This window comes from Athene noctua, chromosome 5 (assembly GCF_965140245.1).
Source record: "Athene noctua chromosome 5, bAthNoc1.hap1.1, whole genome shotgun sequence".
Classification (NCBI taxonomy): Eukaryota; Metazoa; Chordata; class Aves; order Strigiformes; family Strigidae; genus Athene; species Athene noctua.
The window spans coordinates 67827660-67834871 of record NC_134041.1 but is presented as its reverse complement, the minus strand read 5'-3'; the positions used below and the strand labels follow the sequence as shown (position 1 = coordinate 67834871).

The window sequence follows — 7212 nt, the reverse complement described above, 5'->3', positions numbered from 1 at the left end:
GCCGCCATCCCCGCGGGGCTCGGGGGTGACCTGGGGCTACGGGACGGGATTCAGGGTAGAGGTGCGAGACCTGGGGCCAGGACACGGTGCGGGCGAGGCCAGTGCCAGCTCAAGGGGAGCTCTGGCAAGCTGGGGAGGCACCCGGCACCAACCCCCGGGGGACACCCATCTTCTTCCCCTCTGCCTTTGTCCCAGCTCTCGGGTAACTCCCTGGGGCTCCCCCGGCCCGGTTCACCTCCAGGAGAGCCGAGGCCTGACACAGCAGGCGGTGTGAAGCTTCCTGCCCCACCGCTGCCGTGTGGCCAGCGGGCAGGAGGGGCCCCCACACCTGCCAAAGGGGCGGGCCGGCCTCACCGGCGGCCTCGGCCCTCGCCCACCACCAGGAATCACGCCCAGCAAGCCTCACGCTGCGGCAGCAGGCAGGAAGGCGGCTCTGGCGGTGCCGCACACCTGTGCGGGGCCGGCGCTGCAGTCCTGCCCTTCGCGCACCGAGCACCCGCCGGCAGCGTGACGTGGGGCGGCGGCGGCATTTCCTTACCAGGAGGGGGCACCGAGCGTGGCCGCACCCCCCCACGGGCATCGGAGCATCGCACTGACGTTGCTGGCGGGCGGCAGCGTGGGGCACGGGGCCACCTCTGTGTCGCCCACCGACAGCACCGTGTGGCGTTTGCCAGGCAGCGGCGGTTAGCGCAGGCGAGCGCCACCCCCCGCGCGAGCGGCGGCCGAGCGGCACGTCACTGCGCACACGCTCTCGAGGAACGGGCACGACGCTTGGCGGGGAGCAGCTGGAAGCCCCCGGGAACCCACGTGAAAGCGGCAACAAAACTATCCCTCGTGCTGCGCCACAGGGGCCGCGGCGGTAGCGAGGACTGCGCCGCGCTACGGGCGCCCACGAGCGGTGCAGCTGCCTGGCAGCCGAGTCTGCAGAACCTACAGCTCCTGGCACGCGCTGGCCAACGCGGCACGGCCGCCTGCACGCCAAGCGCTGTAAGACCCCGCATCCCAGCGTGACCCAGGGAACCAACGCGGCTGGCCAGAAACCCCACACGCCAGGACCACAGCTCCCGCTGGGTTGCGAGAGGCGGTTTTCTCTGCTTTCTGACCCTGCAGCAACACCGTTGCTCACCCCTCCGAACCCCCACCAGTGCACCCAGAAGCCTCACCACCGGCTCGGGGCAGCCCCTGCCACCACCTCCAACGCTGCCACCCTGCAGGCACCGCCATCCTCCCCAGGAGCTGCCAGCTGATGGCACGGCTCCACTCACCTTCTCCCTCGGTGCAGCCAGGGCCCAGCAATGCTCAGCGACTGCTCTGCTCCTCCCTTGGTTGACACCGACCCCTCCGACGGCTGCCTTGCTCTTAACAGCAGCACCCGCCCCTCCACCCGGAGCAAGCCCTTTACAGGGAGGGGCCGCTGCCATCAGCCTCACTGCCCACACCTGGGGCCCCTCCAGCCCCAGCCCACAGCTGGAGGCCATCACCCACCCCCACAGAGCATCATCACCCCTCCCAGCCCCTCACCTGGGGCAAAGGAAGCACAAAAGGCAGCCGGCAGCCAGCAAGTGTTTATTCAGTCACACACAGAACAAGTCCCAGAAGGGAGTGAGTCTGCTCCGGGGCTCAGGGCCCCTAATGCTGCCCCTGCCCCTGGCACACCTTGGCGCTTGTTCCCGGAGCCACGCTCCTCAGTCCAGCCGGGAACAGTCAGTCGGTTCCTGGAGCAACAAGCTGCAGGGCAGAGCTGGAAACTGCCAAACATGAGGAGAAAGATGCAGGACACAAGAAGACAGAAGAAAGGTGGCAGCTAGCTGACTAGTACAGGGGTAGAGAGAAAACAAGAGATGAGCAATGGGGCGGTGAGAGGATGGGGACAGGGAACCCAGCGTGGATATGCAGAAAAAAAAGCAGCAGGGAGAGAAGAAAACAGGCAGCAGAAAGAAGGAGGAGGAGCAGGACAGAAACCAACAAAGAAGGACGAGGAGCAGCATAGAGATGCAGAAAAAAAAAAAGCTGGGATGGGTGGCACAACAGACATGGAGGGGAAAAAAAAAAAGGGGGGGAGCAGGGAGCTAGACCAAGCAAGATGGAAGAAAGACCAAAAAGCTCCAGAGAACAGGGCACAGAGGGAGGAAAAAGCAACAGCGATGGGGAGTCAGGACAGCAAACCATGGGAAGGAACACAAAACAAATCACATCGCTACATGTGACAGGGCAGAGAAGGAAGAATTAGGAAACAGGGACAGAGACACAGAAAAAGAGAGACCTGGAGCCAAAAACTAATCCTGATGCATACAGAAAGAAGGGGGGTGGGGGTGGGGGGGTGTATTCTAAAACAGGGGAAACAGAGACAGAGAGATGGAGAAAAGACAAAAGCAACAGACTACAAGGCATCGAGAGACGAATTACTGAATAGTAACAGAGCGCCAGCCAGAAACAGGCCACAAAGCAGCAAAGATCACAGGGGGTACGGGGCACAGAGGAAGGAATTCACAGACCCGGCACAAGGAGCCAGACAGAGAGAGAGCGAGGCAAAAATTAAATGGTGAAAAGAGACAGACCGCAGGGCAGAGGGAGGAATTGATAAACAGGGACAGGGCACCCGACAGAGCATGATGGAGAACAGGGAAAAAAAAAAATAGCAGCAAGCTACAGGGAAGAGGGAGGAATTAAAGAACAGTGACTGGAAGACAGACAGCGACACATGGAGAGAGAGAGAAGACAAAAGAGCGATGGGCAACAAGATGGATAGGGAGGAAATGAAAAACAGCAGAAGGGAGTCAGCCAGAGAGAAAGACACCGAGGAAAAAGGCCAGACAGTCTATGAGGGACGGAGGTAGGAATGAAAAACGGGGGACAGGGAGCAGGAAAGAGAGAGATGGAGATCGCAGGGAATAGCAGCGGGTGCAGGAAGAAGAAAGGGGCATCAATAGGAACAGGGAGCTGGACAGAGAGGGATGGAGAAAGGCAACAAGAGCGGCAGGGTACAGGGCAGAGAAAGGGAAGACCTACAAGATGGGGACAGGGAGATGCTCCAAGCAAGACGGAAGATACAGGTGAGCAAAAAAAGTTGAGCAGCACCAGAAAGAGAGGAGTCTAGGAGAAAGACAGGGAGGGACCAGGCCACACAAGAGGGATGAGAGGGGCCCAAGAGCTCGGGACTTACTGCAGTTCTCCGCGCTGCCAGGAGAATTTGACAGGTCAGACTCCTCCTTCTGTTTGCCTTCTCCCTTCCTCTTCTACAGCTCCAGGTGCCTGGCTGTCCTCCACTTATGAGAATATGTAGGTGTCTCACAGCTCTTACGAGATGAGGCCTGCTAGACACAGAACCTCATTCAATCACACACTACGTGCAGGAGTAGGACAGAGGAAAGAGAGAGAAACCGAGAAGTGAGGAGCAGAATGGAAGGATCGAGAGAGAAATGGACTGAGGAGTGATGCAAAAGGTACAGAACAAGCAGTCAGAAGTGCAGACAGAAAAAGAAAAGGGAGCAGCAAGACAAGAGAGAGAAAGTGAGAGAGAAAGGGGGAGCAAGGCAGAAGAAAAGAAAGAAAAGATATAGAGAAGAAGAAAAAAAAAAATCACAGCATGGGAAAGAGAAGGGCGGGAAGGGACTGGGACATACAAGGGGGGCGACAGGGCCCCGAGGGCCCGGGACTCACCGCGGCTCTCGCTCCCGGCACTGCCGGGAGAACTGGACAGGTCAGATGCTTCTTTCTCCTTCCTTCCTCCTGCCCCTCCTCTTCTTCTGAAACTCCACTCGCCCGGCTGACCTCCCCCTAAAAGAATACGCGGGTGTCTCTCGGCTCTTACAAGACGTGGCTTCCGACACACGCAGCCTCGCTCGCTCGCTCCGCGGCCGTTCCGCGCCTGGCTCCGGCCCGCTGCGGACTGTGCAGAGGGCTCCTCGCTCACCCGGAGAGGCAGGCGCTCTCCTCCTGCAGGGCGAGGCGGCTGCTGCCCACATGCCCTTGACGTTCTCCTTCCTTCCCTTTCTCCGGCCCCTCCAGCTCCAGCCGCGGCGGCTCCCGCCCCGCTGCCCACGGCCGGGAAGGCTCGGCTCCGCCCGTCCCTTCTGGCCCCCGAGCCGTGAGAAGCGCCAGGCCGGGCAGAGACACCCCACGCCAGCCCGAGCTGGGCGCAGCCGGCGGCATCCCCGGGGCAGGAACGGACACGCGCGGCCCCAGCGCGGCCTCGGGAGGGGGCACGGAGGCGGCAGGGACCCTTATTGCCGCGGACCGGACCGGCCGCAGCCCCAACACTCACCTCCGCCGCGCACGCGGACTCCCGGGAGACGCCGCCGCCGCGCATGCGCACCCCCGGGCCGGGGGCACACCGCGTCTCGGGGAGCCGCGGGCAGCCCGCGGGAAACCGCCACAAAACCGCGTCTCGGGCCGCGCCGCGGGGCCGCGCCGGTACCGAGGGCTGTGCCGTGCCGCGCGCGCCCGCCAGCGCCGCAGCTGCGGGGAACCGAGAGCGCAGAAACTGCAGCTCCCGGCGTGCCCCGGGGAGCCAACATGGCCGACCGGAAGCCCCCTGCACGTGACTACGGCTCCCGCCGCGCCGCCCGCGCACCCGGAAGCCCGGCCGAGCGCAGCCCCGCGCGGCTCCGGGCAGCGCCGCCGCCGCCCGGCCCCGACGCGGAGCGGCCTCCGCCCCCGGTCCCGCCGCACCTTTCCCCGCAGCCGCCCGGCCCCGCTCCTGCCTCGGCTCGCACCGGCTCCTCCTCCAGCACCGGCCCCGGACAGGGAGGGGTCGCTGCCTGCAGCCTCCCTGCCCGCCCCTGCGGCTCCTCCGGCCCGGCCCACGCTCCCCCTCCCCCCCCCCCCCCCCCCCCCCGGTAACTATAGCGACCAGCACCGTTAATAAACGCCGGAGATGCCCGTCGCTCCTCCGAGCTCGCGCTCTATGGGCCGCCGGTCCTCCGGTCGCGGGGCCGCCGCCGCGCACGCGCACTCCGGGGGCCGCCCGGCGCAGCCGCACGCCGCAGGTCGCCTCTCCCCGCCGGGGGAACCTTCCCCGGGCAGCGGGAGCAGCCGCTGGGCGAGACCGCTCCGGTGCGCGGGCCGACGGGACCAACGCTGCCAAATCTTATAACCCCCCGGAGAGGGAGGAGCTCCGGCACGGCCGCAGCGCAGGGCAGCGCAGTCTCGCCTTGTGACCCAGAACTCAGCGGGGTGACCGAAGTGTCGGTCAGAGCAGCCTCAGGGCTCTTCGGACGGGTGGAAGGGGGAGGAAAGCCTGTGACAACGCGACACGGGAGCGCAGAGTTGTTTTAAGGACGAAACAGCGTAACTTCGGTCCCTGGGAGACCAGTACAGTAACTATTAAAAGCACACGTATTGTTAGATATTTTTCCTAAACTCACATTTATCCAATTTAGTTTTTCAAATCCTGGTGATAGCAGAAATAGTTTTTTAAAAAAACCCAGATAAATCCAGGAACATTTCTGCCCGCGTTCAGCCGCTCTTCTGGAGCGTACGCTAGGAGCTGGAGAACCCGAGCAAGCCGTCTGATTATATTTACGGCAGCTCTGGCCCCGACAGCTCCCCCGTCCGTCCCCTTGCCAGGAACTAGCGCCGCGGCGGCTACAGCTCAGCCCAAAGCCAAACCGACACCGACCTCGGCTCTGGAAAGCGCCACCTCATCTCCCCCCGTTTTGCTGATTAGGGATATCAATTCAACTCAGACACCGGAGTGAAAGGAGCAGGCGTATTTTATTAGAAATAACTAAATAACAGAAGAATATGGAAAACACGCAGTCAGGAAAGACGGAATAGTGCACTCACACAGACAGGAAAATACAGGGTAACGCATCAAATCCTGACTGCCTGAGAGAGAGGGAACAGCGATTAAAAAAGATCCCTCAGCACCTGCACCCGTTGCCATCACCCAGACCCGCAGGCAGCCCCGGTTACAGCGAGGGTTTGCAGAGCCTTTCCCGGCAAGTGGGAAACCCTACGCGGTGCGTCCACCCGTAGGTGAGGCCTCCAAAGTCGCTGTGAGCGGGTCCACCCTTCTATACCCCAAAATCGGCAAGCCAGAAGAGCTGGCACCTTGGTTTGGAGCGGAAATATCTGGTTTCAATCTCACATTAGATTCCCCCGGAGCCTGGCCAGGGATCAGGGGAGAAGCTAAGGGAGCTCCTCTGCTTACCCAGGCAGACTAGGTGCAAGGGCTCACGTCAGGCCACAGGGCCAGACTACGGTCTCCACGACCCGGTTATTTTATCCCCACACAAAGAAAGATAAATGTACATTCAAGAGAGCTACGTCTTCCACACCTGTTTCACTAACGATGACATACTGAGTGAGCAGCTTCGGCTCAGGGCCTGTTGTTCAGGCTTCAATACTTCCACTTTTTACATCGGAATAGGTGGTTGGTTATCACTTAGTAAAATACCTGTTAGCACAATGGTTAACAGTTACAAAATACACAGGACTCGTCTACAAGTCAACTCTGGCTTGGCCCTATTGTCCAAGCCTTAGCGCTTCACCCCGAGAGTCCCCTTGCAAGCAGCCAGGACCAACACACGCCGCAAACATTCCAGCGGCTGCCAAAGGTTAAAATCCCACGCGCAGCGCCACGTGGCAGGCAGCGGTTAAAGCCGAGTTGGGCAGAAAAGGAGCTAAATGGGGAACACGCAGTTGGAGAAAGCATCTGATCGAGTACTTGCTCACGAGGCAAAGAAAACATCCCCAAAGGGGCAGGGACGCTGGAGGCGACCACAGCCCAGGTGACAGGGAGATCCCCTGCCCAGGAGGGCTTTCTCTCGCCTCTTTGCCGGACCGCTGCCGCTACTCCTCCCGCTCGCTCTTGCCTCGCAGGTCCTTCTGCACGCGGTGGATGTCTCTCCCTTCTTCTCCACGACCAACTGCTGCAAGAGCAGGAGAATGCCATCAGGTCTGAGAGCGACGACGGTCCTGGGTGAGAGCTGGCCACAGCACCACCTGAACACCGGCCGCCCTCACACAGCCCTATACCCCCGCCCCCCCGAAAAAACCTCACAGATCGGCTTTTCTTACCCAATCGGTGCTCCGGTGCTGCCACACGTGGAGTCGCGGCGGGCGCTGGAGCTGGGCTCGGAGTCGGGCACTCTGGGCAAACGGAGCTGGGCATGCAGAGCGGCGGCCACCGAGGCTGCGCCCCTGCTTACAGGGGGCTCGAGCCGCTGCCGGGACTGCAAAGTGCCCGGGACTGCAGGGCACGGGCCA

At 61.8% G+C, this 7212-nt stretch overlaps 1 long non-coding RNA gene across 2 annotated transcripts; it reads right to left on the bottom strand.

The window, feature by feature from the left end:
• Positions 1 to 1562: 1562 nt before the first annotated feature.
• Positions 1563 to 3773, bottom strand: LOC141960467 (uncharacterized). 2 transcript variants are annotated; one of them, XR_012633637.1, is made up of 3 exons: positions 3661 to 3773; positions 3164 to 3314; positions 1563 to 1748 (listed from the first exon to the last, which is right to left on the bottom strand). It is a non-coding gene; the product is annotated as an uncharacterized LOC141960467 (long non-coding RNA). The 2 variants fall into 2 exon arrangements; XR_012633638.1 differs by having other exon boundaries at positions 3164 to 3311.
• Between the last annotated feature and the right edge of the window lie 3439 nt (positions 3774 to 7212).